Genomic DNA, 13032 nt, shown 5'->3' with positions numbered 1-13032 from the left:
GACATAAGAAATGTGGGCCCCCAAACATTGAAATAAATTAATAAACTCACACTAGGATAATATGCTTTGCCAGTGTTACAAAATATTGTGGGTACAAAAGGTGTATTGTGTTGTACATTAAATACAGCCACATTGTCATTCCCGACAACAGAATTACACAGTGGTAGACTCATTGTAATACCCTCCCACACAATACCATGTACAAAGGTTCACTGCTATTCCTACTCTGTATGATGTAACATTTCATAAGAGTGAGAAGTTTAAGTATATCTCTTTTTAACTTGCAAACACAAAAGAATTCTTAAGTGCAACTGATTTGTTTCAAACAATCATAAAAATTATAATTAGTATTTCTTTTTACTTGTCTTAGAATTTCAATAACATTTATTCTGTAACTGTTTGCACTAAATAGTCTAGTTTTTGTCCTCTCTGTATTCGAAGTACAGTTTTCTCTCACTTCATTGGGTCTCAGTTCCAGCCATGGGCATAGCCAGCGGGATGCAGGGGAGTGGGCAACTGCCCCTCCTACAAGATTTTGTTTGCCTACACACCTACTGCTGTTAGAAAAAGTTATGTTACAGCCACGTTACAACTTACTTTACAATATAATGGGTGACAACTTGTGAAAAAAACCATGCTGCATGCCTGGTCAAGTTGCATTCATGCAATATGCAATATGCAACCATGGCAAGCAAATGCTATGTCAACGATAGATGAAAATTACCAGATATGGCCAAGCAGTCATATTCTCAGCTGTGAGTAGGACTGCAAGATTCAAAATGATGAGAGTGGGAGGGAGTTTCAAGTGGCTTGGAATTATTTGACAGGTTATTATTTTGAAGGAGACAAACATAGATGACAAAAAATATTCATTTACTATACATATCAAACTAAATTAAGGAAATCTAACAATGGAAAACCCAGGATGGAATGTGACAATATTACGAGAAGGAAAGTTGCTATACACCATATAGCAGAGATGCTGAGTCGCAGATAGACACAACAAAAGACTGACACAGATAAAGGTTTTTTGCCAATGGCCTTTGTCAACAACAGACAAACATATGCATACACAATCATGCAAATGCGACTCACACACACAACTGCAGTCTCATAATATTGTTACATTCCATCTTAGATTTTCCATTGTTTGAATATTACCTTTTCTTAGATTTATTATTAAGTCATTATGTATGGGCCAGTGCAATGCATTATTTGTTCAAAATTAAACACCAATTAATATCTCCATAGTATACATTTTTTTCAGTCTTAAATAAGCACAAAACAATTTTTCACATTTCTTCATAAATTGACAATATATTGCACATGGGTGCAATGGAGATAAATTACAGTTTTGCCTCCCCACATCTTATCATCAACATTTTCCATTATTGTCAATCATCAACATCATCAGTCTTACATGGACAGATTATACAGTATCATTCATAGAGATTTGTTCACATGCGATAAATAAATATAACAGTTTAAATAGAATAATAATTGCATCTTTGTTAAGTTTTAATAATTAATTAGTTTTAGAAAAAATAAATTATAATGGATTTTACAGTTTCATATGTTGATAAGATCAAAATTTTCTATTGATAACTGGTAAGTGGAAACATAATTAGTCATATATGATTATCAATGGTTTACCTTGGTAACTCCAAAACACAAAGACATGGCCTTTCAGCACTAGAGGAAGATAAATAAATATGAAATAAGAAATATCGGGCCCCAAGCATCAAAATAAATCAATAAACTCACACTGAGAAGATATGCTTTGCCAACATTACAGTCTTCCATTAAATAATCCTTTGGAAATTTCTGGAACGCTGTTTCACTCATGTTGTCTGGTAGACTCTTAGTGAGATATTTTACCAGCTGGAGAGCTGAGAATCCAGGACCTTTTTCAGTGCTCTCAGTCTGTGCAGTATACTTCTCAGCTAGCCTTTATTTCTTGTCATGTGAATGAACATCTGCATTTTTTTCTAGTAATGGACTTCCTTCGATGATTAAAGTATTGTACATGGATGGAAATGACAATATTATTTAATTATGAAAGGCAGTTCTACATGAGTCAATTCATTTTTTATTCAGTTTAGTCCTAATAGCCTTTTCTGCAGTGAAAATATTATTATTGTATTATTTGTGCTGGAGTTTCCCCATCAGCAATTCCATAATGAAATGCATAAGTGTGGATCAAAAAGAGCATGGTACGTGTACACATAAGTAGTTTACTAGCACAGTGCTCAAGCTGTTCCATAAAATATTACAGTGCTTAATTTACAGTAGACATTGTGCGGGAAACTTCTTCCAGCAGTGTTTCAGCTACAAATATATCTATGTGATCTTCCTTCCTCTATTCTAGAACATAATGAATATTACCTTTATTATGAGAAGGAAAGTTGCTACTCACAATATAGCAGAGATGCTGAGCCACAGAAAGGCACAACAAAAAGATTTTCACACTAAAAGCTTTCGGCCAATGACCTTTGTCAACAATAGACACACTTACACACACACACACTCATGCAAATGTGACTCACACACATGACTGCAGTCTTATAATATTGTTACATTCCATCTTGGATTTTCCATTGTTGTATATTACCTTTTTTAGATTTATTATTAAGTCATTATGTATGGGCCAGTGCAATGAATTATTTGGTGAAATATATGCACTTCTTTCAAATGTTTCCAGGTTTTCTTCTGCACTTACAATTTCATATGGTCAACATACAATTTTTTGATCCTTCTCACTGACTTCAATATTGTATTGTATTGAACTAGGGACCTAGAAACAACAGAGAGGTTTTGTCCCTGCTGTAGCCTCGGTGGTACACAACCCCATGACAGGTTGCAAAGTCCACCCACCCCTCTGTCGCCCCACACTGAACCCAGAGTTATTGTGCGGTTTGGCCCCCAGTGGACACCCCGGGAATGTGTCACACCAAATGAGTGTAACCCCAACGTTTGTGTCATATAGTAATTATTGTAATTATAGTGTATGCATACATGGAGAAAGTGTTTGCACAGCAATCGCTGACATACTGTAATTGAGGCAGAATAAGAGAAACCAGCCCACATTCACCGCAGCAGATGAAAAACTGCCTTAAAAACCATCCACAGACTGGACGGCACACTGAACCTTGACATTAATCCACTGGGTGTTTGTGCCAGGGACTGGCACGCCTTCCTGCCCAGAAAGAAGTGCGTTAGACTGCATAGCTAACCTGGCAACTTCAATATAGTTTACATATAAGTCGAATAGAAGTGAGCGAAGGAAAGATCCTTGAGGTACACCATAGTTAACATCCCTGATTTCAGATCTGCATCCAGATTTTGTAGTCACATATTGCTTTCTGCTACTAAGATATGATTTTATCCATTGCAGTGCTTATCCATGTATTACAGAGCTTTCAAGTTTTTCAAATAGTGCTGCAAGGGTGATTGTGTCAAAAAGATTTAGACAAATCCAGAAACATAGCAGATACCAAATTTATTTTGTCTAACACATCTATGTTCTGTTAGGCTTGGGATAAGAGTTTCTGTAGATTTCCCTTTTTGGGAACCATGCTGTGCCAGAATCAGAATACTATGAGGGTAATACCAAAAGTAAGGTCTCCTATTTTTTTATAAGTACAGAACTCTGTTTGTGTGGCAGTTGGTTACACTGTTATGAAGAGTGCTTCATGCGCAGTGTGTAAACATGCTCACGGGCACTCAGGCACTCAGTCTTGGCTTGTCAGCTGTTGAGAATGGACCTCCCGTTGGATGTTACCACCAAGTGCGAATTATGCGCAATAATTCGGTTTTTGAATCCAAAGGGCACTGCACTGATTGAAATCCATCGCCAATTGACGGAAGTGTGTGGTGAGTCGTGCATGGATGTCAAAAATGTTTGTAAGTGGTGGAGAGAGTTTGAAGCTGGTCAGACCAAAATTCCTGAAGAACAAAGGAGTGGGAGACTGTAAATTTCTGAGGAGACTGTGTTGAAGGTTGAGCAAAGCATATGTGAAGATTGGTGGATCACCCTGGGTGATCTCTGCACGTTGGTTCCTGAGGTTTCCCGAAGTAATGCTCACAGAATTTTAACGGAAACACTGAAATACCGGAAGGTGTGTGCAAGATGGGTGCCACGCATGCTGACTGAAGACCACATGCAGCAATGAGTTGATGCTTCCTGCGCATTTCTTCACTGCCTTGCAGCCAAACAGGACAACTTTCTGGACTGGTTAAAAGAACATTTGGCCGGAAAGCGATTCAGCTCCGACAACGAGGTGAAAGAAGAGGTTCATTACTTTCTGAACAGCATGGGGACGAGCTGGTATGACATGGGCATACAAAAACTGCCACAGCGTCTTCAAAAATGCATCGACAGAAATGGTGATTATGTCAAAAAGAAGCTAAATGTTGAAGCTGTAAACTGATGTAAACCATTGTAGAAATAAAAAGGTCTATGTGCTTATAAAAAATAAAAGACCTTAATTTTGGGATTACACTCGTGTATTTCTCATGGAATGTAATAAACCTTCTGCGCATAAGCATTGCTATGTTTTTTTGAGAAATCAGAGATTAAAGATACTAATGTCTAAATATATATGTTACCTTTGTTGCCTTTCTTGTGTGCTGAAATTAAGTTTGCTTATTTTAATGCTTCTGTTATTTCTTCATTCACATGCTTTATTAGATAATTTGATATTTCACTAACTTCTGCTGACTTCTTGGATTGTAGTTCCTGATTTATCTTTTTGAGTTATGGTTCTGTCATTGGTTCAAAGACACTGAGTGGGATGGTTGCTAAGTGTGTTAGGATATTTTGATTCCTGATGATTTCTTTCAAACTATAAATCTTGTATGCCACCTATGAAAGTGTTGAGTATATTAGTAATCTTTGTTCCATCTGTAACAATAGCGTTCTCAGTTTTCATTAACTTAATAAAATTTATGCTGAATAAATTTCTTTTATTTCCGTCTGTGATCAAAAAATCATTAGGTCCTTAGACTACTGGCTTTTGTCTGTGATTACCATCTACACATCTGCAGCAAAACATTGGAAAGAACATAAATACTGTCAGTGGATTGTCTACATCTTAAAACAATAAAGTACACTGTAATGAAAAGTATTACTGACATATATGTGAGAACATGGTGCAGGGAGTGGCAACTGACCCTGAACATAGACAAATGTAATGTATTGCGAATACATAGAAAGAAGGATCCTTTATTGTATGATTATATGACAGCAGAACAAACACTGGTAGCAGTTTCTTCTGTAAAATATCTGGGAGTATGCGTGCGGAACGATTTGAAGTGGAATGATCATATAAAATTAATTGTTGGTAAGGCGGGTACCAGGTTGAGATTCATTGGGAGAGTCCTTAGAAAATGTAGTCCATCAACAAAGGAGGTGGCTTACAAAACACTCGTTCGACCTATACTTGAGTATTGCTCATCAGTGTGGGATCCGTACCCGATTGGGTTGATGGAGGAGATAGAGAAGATCCAAAGAAGAGCGGCACATTTCGTCACAGGGTTATTTGGTAATCGTGATAGCGTTACAGAGATGTTTAGCAAACTCAAGTGGCAGACTCTGCAAGAGAGGCGCTCTGCATCGCAGTGTAGCTTGCTCACCAGGTTTCGAGAGGGTGCGTTTCTGGATGAGGTATCGAATATATTGCTTCCCCCTACTTATACCTCCCGAGGAGATCATGAGCTTCGAGCACGCACGGAGGCTTTCAGACAGTCGTTCTTCCCACGAACCATATGCGACTGGAACAGAGAAGGGAGGTAATGACAGTGGCAGGTAAAGTGATCTCCGCCACACACCGTTGGGTGGCTTGTGGAGTATAAATGTAGATGTAGATGTAGATATATGATGAACCATACCTGTTTTAAAACATGTCCTAATACAATCAAGTCGTAGTAGCATGATCAAAAGAAAAAACAAAATTAGCTTAGCACTGTCACACATATTTACAATATGGTGTATTCTAGTCCACAGTGTCAACAGGGACATCTCGTTAATAGGACCACTGTTCATAACAAGCTGCTGTACAGGGGCCACATAATATTTGTGTCATACATTCATTAGATGTCACTACTATAGGCCTACATGTAGTTCTACGATATGGAATAAAAAGAAGAATACCAATACGTAAAGCCTATAGTGACCTTACCAAGTGTATAAGGTATTACAGTAATGAGAAAATAAAAAAACATGACTAAAGTTAAATTTAGACTGTCAAGAAGAAATGGTTAAATGACAATAATTATGATATGCTCTTGTGGTGATTTTAGATAAAAATATAATGACGTACATAAAAACAAGCTTATAGAGCTAATATAATATTATACAAATGATAAAACAAATAGGGAAATAAGCCAAATGGATGAGACTACAAACTGTAAATAAGTAATCAGTGGCCTCTGTTGACATGGCTTCCAGAATGCCACATTTTATATCCTCTCTACTTCGACCATCTTCAGTTATTTTGCTATCCAAATAGCAAAACTCATTTACTACTTTAAGTGACTCATTTCCTAATCTAATTACCTCAGCATCATCTGATTTAATTTGACTACATTTCATTATCCTCATTTTGCTTTTGTTGATGTTCATATTATGTCCTCCTTTCAAGACACTGTACAATCCGTTCAGCTGCTGTTCCAGATCCTTTGCTGCCTCTGACAGAATTACAATGTCATCGGTAAACCTCAAAGTTTTTATTTCTTCTCCGTGGATTTTAATTCCTATCCAAATTTTTGTTTTGTTTCCTTTACTGCTTGCTCAATGTACAGATTGAATAACACTGAGGATAGGCTACAACCCTGTCTCACTCCCTTCTCAATCACTGCTTTCCTTTCATGCCGCCTGGTTTCTGTACAAATTGTAAATAGCCTTTTGCTCCTTGTATTTTACACATGCTACCTTCAGACTTTGAAAGAGATATTCCAGTCAAAATTTTCAAAAGATTTCTCTAAGTCTAAAAATGCTAGAAATGTAGGTTTGCCTTTCCTTAACCTATCTTCTAAGATAATTCAGTACTGCCTTGCATGTTCCAACATTTCTAAGGAATCCAAACTGATCTTCACCGAAGTTTTTCCATTCATCTGCAAGCAATCTGTGTCAGTATTTTGCAGGTGTGACTTACTAAACTGATAGTTCAGTAATTTTCACACCTGTCAACACCTCCTTTCTTTTTGATTGAAATTACTATATTCTTCTTGAAGTCTAAGGATAATTCACCTGTCTCATACATCTTGTTCGCCAGATGAAAGAGTTGTGTGATGGCTGGCTCTCCCAAAGCTATCAGTAGTTCTAATGGAATGTTGTCTACTCCCAGGGCAGCATGTATTCGACAATCTGGAGAACCAGGAAAAACCTAGGAATTTTTTCATCCCGGAGAAAACCAGGAAAAACCTTGGAATTTTTTAGAATTCTGGGAATTTTTTATTGTTTTAGTTTCCAGTTAAATTTCTGTAATTTTGACTGGTAAGAACCGATACTTTAACAAAGGATATTACTGTATCTTGCTACTGCAGGATAATACTGCAGCAATAAAACATGAACAAGAGAAAATAAACTGAAATAAAACTTAAGTTGTAAAGGAAATGCGCCACATGCTACACAAAACACAGTGCTCATACAAGCGTCTGCCAATAGCAAAATGTGTCAAAGGCTTTAGGAAGACTATGTGAGCTGATGTGCATGCACAGTTGTATCGCATATGAGTAGTACCTTCTTCCACTTCTGGCTACAGAAGTGTGGCTGTTAGCTACATAAGCAGTAGTAACAAGCAGCCAGATGCCGGGAAAATTTTACTGGCAAGCCCAAGCTGCCAGATTCACGCATGTGCAACAGGCCTGGATCTAGGGGGTAAGGGGATAAACTGGGGTATCTGCCCTAGTTGGCATTTTTATAGGGGACAGGGGGGGGGGGGGGGAGACGGGACAAATACATATTCTTGAGAAAAAAAAGCTTGTTTCCCAAAGTGTCTAGCATCTGTTGATTATTCATATGATTTTGAAACGCATTGCTGTTGGTTTTTGAACATTTCTGGACATATTCTAAGTTGATTTCTGAATGAATCATGAGTTGACTCTTGAATGCGTGGATAGTATACATGATGTGTCTGCGAGGGGAATCCCTGTTGCATTTATAAATAAACTTTCTGGCAGACAAAAGAGCACAGGGCTATAAGAGCTGAACGGAATAAAGCCGAACGGGTGAATACCAATCACTGTTTATGTGGTTGACTTGGTTTGTGAATGATCAGCATTGTTACAATTACTAGCAAAATCCATAGATTCAGACTACCAAGGTGGAAATAAATGACTAACAGGAGTAACAGGTAAGAAAGATTATGTATTATCTTTTTGGTGTATCAAAAAAAATGAAATTTTGACAGAAAATTTTTGGCCAGACCATTATACGAGTAAGGACCAGTTGTACAGTCCCCGGTTAGCAGCCGCTTAATGGGAGTAGTGCAGAAAATGTGTTGTACGAACATGTAATAACACCTAACCAGAGAATAAATGTGGGATAACTAAACTGGTGATTTTGACAAGGTTAGTGAAGTTAACTGGAGAATACGTTTTGACACTGGCAGGAATAGTTACAGAATTACTGATGACAAGATTGTTTTTAGAACGAGGAAGGAGAAGAAATGAGGATATCACAAAAATTATAGAAGAATATAACAATTCCAAATTTATATAAAAATTTCGTACCACTACTTTTCAATCTCATGCTTGAGAAGCTGGAACGTATGAATGAAATGTGAAACTGTTTCCTAACATAAAGCTTTTTGCTTGTAGACCTTATAGGCATTTGATATTGGTAGTTTGGTGAATTATATTCTGTTGTGTTATAAAAATGACCATTTGTGCCAAAACAGTCTTGCTGCAATATTAGGCAGGTCTATATCATTTTATCTAGCAGACAGTGACAAAATACACATAATTAGATTGAGAAACCACAGCAACCTTGGGTACTATTTGTATTAATAGCTTTTTCAGTATTAGACAACAACATTTCATTTTTTCATGTAGCAAAATGTTTGATGAACTTTGATGAGGTAATAGATTTTTTTCCCAGAAAGGAAAACATGACATGTAAAGCTGAAGCAAGATTTGAGAGAAAAATATGCTAGGACTTAAGGATTGAAGATTGTACTGTTTTGCTTGTCTCTTGTCTCTATATGTATACTATACTTAATTTTATGTCACACAAAACAGCAAGTTATTAGCTAACAGGCAATAAAGAGTGCAAATTCTCTGAAGAGTTCTTGTTCTCCCAGTTACAGGTAATCCCATCCAGTATTAATTGTGAGTTTTTCTTTTCAAGGGGCACAGGATGTCGAACTGGCTGACTGGGAGCAGGAGAGGCATCACAGGACATTTTAATTTCCACTGTCCTGAATGTAGTTTGATGGCATCCATTACAAAATATTACATGTTTGAATTCCACAGAGGGAAATACAGTGATGTGCAATAAGAGAATGCTGTATGAAGAGGCGTGGCACTGCACTTTGGCACACTAAAGACAAAATAACATGTCTTAAATTTCCTTGAACACGTATGTCTTATGTGCCAGACTCTTCAGAAAGATGAACATATTTTTGAAAAGTCATTTTTTAAAATTTTTGATGTCCTACCTCTAACACTCGAGGAGCAGGGGGGTTACTCCAGTTTGAAAATATCGTAGATCCGGGACTGATGCATGGAGCAGTCTGAGTTATAGTGGGGAGGTGAGTAATGTCCACATTACATGTGTTTACTTTTGTGATCCTCATTTATTAGCTCTCACGTCAAATGAAAACAAAATGGATTTCTGTGGTCAGGATCTATCAAATGAATTAAAATACATTCACATAATTATGGAAGGCTACAATATGTTATTAGTTTAAGATTTAATTTTATTTCCACCTTTCTGACAGTCAAGCATTAATTGCCTTGCAGAACAATAAAGTTATTTTTGTCACTTTGCTAAAGAAATCTGGCTTTTATTAATCTCTTCCACTGTGCCAGTCAACTTATTTGTAACAATGTGTTTAATTCCACAATATTAGCTTGTTTCAACTGTTCGCAGCACTTCAAGTGCATGTTTTCATCTTCTAGCACATATGGCATTATGCCATAATAAAGAACCAAACATGGGATGATACAATACTGGTACTCCAAGAAAATTTACATCTGAATCTGGACATATGAATGTGCACTTGGACATATGAATGTGCACTTTAAGCCAAATTATGCATTTTAGTATGGTTCACAAAATTTTGATGCTCTTGGAGTAAACTCTTAACGTCTTGTTTCTTTTATGACATAATGTAAGATCTTTTAATGTTTTACATGTAGGCTTCCTGCATCATCTTAGCTGTGCAAATGCAGGACACCTGTTATTTGGTGCTGTCTGGCAACTGCTGAAACAACCTATTCCTAACAGGTCACATACATTCAAAGTAAATTTCCTTTTACACAAGATGATCTATGTCCGAGAATGTATGATGAATTTCTTAAATCACAGAGCGTTTGACTCTCATTTAAAAAAAACAACTCTTTGAGGATGACCATTCAGAAGAATTTCAAGCCCAGAAGGTCAGACATCTATGTCGTTGTTAAAAATTTTACGAGACCAATATTAAATGAAAAAGCTTTTCTTTTCTTGTAGCAACACTATGCATATTAATTTAAACCATCAACTTTTCCTATTTCTGTGTTCACACCACATAACTGTGATGTTGCTATTGGCTGCCTACATCACGTATCCTATGCTGTGAATATCTACTGTCATTGGCTGCTGAGATCACATGACACGAGCTATGACTGGCTTACAAAAGGGCATCACAATCTTGATTTCAATGCTTCATGTAGTGTACATGTTGCTGTACATCAAAGATCTTTCCAAAACATATTATTTTCCCTGAGTTTCGCTTTCTAAAGTGCCAGGTAATTCTACACCGGTGTATAGAAATATAACCATTGAAACGATTGATAAGTTTTACAGTTCTGAGGAAAAGTATACTGTCACTTAACACAGATTTTCACCTGGAAGATAGTGTATTTTTAACCAGGAAATCCGGGACCTTCCCCCCCCCCCCCTCCCTCCTTTGCCTCCCTCCTTGTCCACATGTACACCCTGCGGGGCCTTGTTTTGACTTAGGTCTTTCAGTGCTCTGTCAAATTTTTCATGCAGTATCATACTCCCATTTCATCTTCATCTACGTCCTCTTCCATTTCCATAATATTGCCCTCAGGTACATTGCCTTTGTATAGATCCTCAATATACTCCTTCCACCTTTCTGCTTTCCCTTCTTTGCTTAGGACTAGTTTTCAGTCTGAGCTCTTAAGATTCATACAGGTGGTTCTGTTTTCTCCAAAAGTATCTTTAATTTTCCTGTAGGCAGTATCTATCTTACAACTAGTGATATATGCTTCTACATTCTTACATTCGTCCTCTAGCCACCCCTGCTCAGCCATTTTGCAATTCATGTCCATCTCAATTTTGAGAGGTTTGTATTCCTTTTTGCCTGCTTCATTTACTGCATTTTTATATTTTCTCCTTTCATTAAATAAATTCAATATCTCTTGTTTTACCCAAAGATTTCTACTAGTCCTTGTCTGTTTACCTTCTTGATCCTCTGCTGCCTTCACTATTTCATCTCTCAAAGTTACTTATTCTTCTTCTACTGTATTCCTTTGCCCTGTTCTTGTCAATAGTTCCCTAATGGTCTCTCTGAAACTCTCTACAACCTCTGGTTCTTTCAGTTTATCCAGGTCCCATCTCTTTAAATACCTACCTTTTTGCAGTTTCTTCAGCTTTGATTTACAGTTCATAACCAATAGATTATGGTCAGAGTCCACTTCTGCCCATGGCAATGTCTCAGAATTTAAAATCTGGTCCTAAATGTCTCCCTTACCATTGTATAATCTATCTGAAACCTTCCACTGTCTCCAGGCCTCTTCCATGTATACAACCTTCTTTCATGATTCTTAAACCAAGTGTTAGCTTTGATTAGGTTATGTTCTGTGCAAAATTATACAGTCAACTTCCTCTTTCATTCCTTACCCCATTACATATTCACCTACTACTTTTCCTTCTCTTCCATTTCCTACAGTCGAATTCCAGTCCCCCATGACTACTACATTTTCATTTCTCTTCACTATCTGAATAATTTCTTTTATCACATCATACATTTCTGCAATCTCTTCATCATCTGCAGAACTAGTTGGCATATAAACTTGTACTACTGTGGTAGGCATGGGCTTCATGTCTATCTTGGCTACAATAATGCAATCACCATGCTGTTTGTAGTAGCTTATACGAGTTCCTATTTTTTTTATTCATTTTTAAACCTACTCCTGCATTTCCGTTATTTGATTTTGTATTTGTAGCCCTGTATTCACCTGACCAGAAGTCTTGTTCCTCCTGCTGCCGAACTTCACTAATTCCCACTATATATAAATTTAACCTACCCATTTCCCTTTTTGAATTTTCTAACCTACTTGCCCAATTAAGGGATCTAACATTCCACACTCCAATCCATAGAATGCCAGTTGTTTCTCCTGATAATGATGTCCTCCTGAGTAGTCCCCACCTGGAGGTCCAAACGAGGGATTATTTTATCTCTGAAATGTTTTACCCAAGAGGACACCATCATTATTTAACCATACTGTAAAGCTGCATGCCATCAGGAAAAATTATGGCTGTAGTTTCCCCTTGCTTTCAGCCATTCACAGTACCAGCACAGCAAGGCCTGTTTGGTTAATGTAACAAGTCCAGATCAGTCAATCACCCAGACTGTTGCCCCTGCAACTACTGAAAAGTGCTGTTGCTCTTCAGGAACATGTTTGTCTGGCCTCTCAACAGATACCCCTCTGTTGTGGCTGCACCTACGGTATGGCTATCTGTATTGCCAAGGCACGCAAGCCTCCCCACTAATTGCAAGGTTCATGATTGCGTACGCAATCAAAAGTTAGACAAACGAGAGAACTATGAATTATATAAATGCAATTCCTATATGACAG

General features: G+C 37.3%; 1 protein-coding gene across 1 annotated transcript in view; it reads right to left on the bottom strand.

The window, feature by feature from the left end:
• The window catches only part of LOC124606460 (amine oxidase [flavin-containing] A), a 270234-nt gene that overhangs the window by 123033 nt on the left and 134169 nt on the right, over nucleotides 1–13032 (bottom strand). The gene's annotated exons all lie outside the window — the stretch shown is intronic.

This window comes from Schistocerca americana, chromosome 3 (assembly GCF_021461395.2).
Source record: "Schistocerca americana isolate TAMUIC-IGC-003095 chromosome 3, iqSchAmer2.1, whole genome shotgun sequence".
Taxonomy (NCBI): domain Eukaryota; kingdom Metazoa; phylum Arthropoda; class Insecta; order Orthoptera; family Acrididae; genus Schistocerca; species Schistocerca americana.
This window is presented reverse-complemented; position numbering and strand designations above follow the sequence as displayed.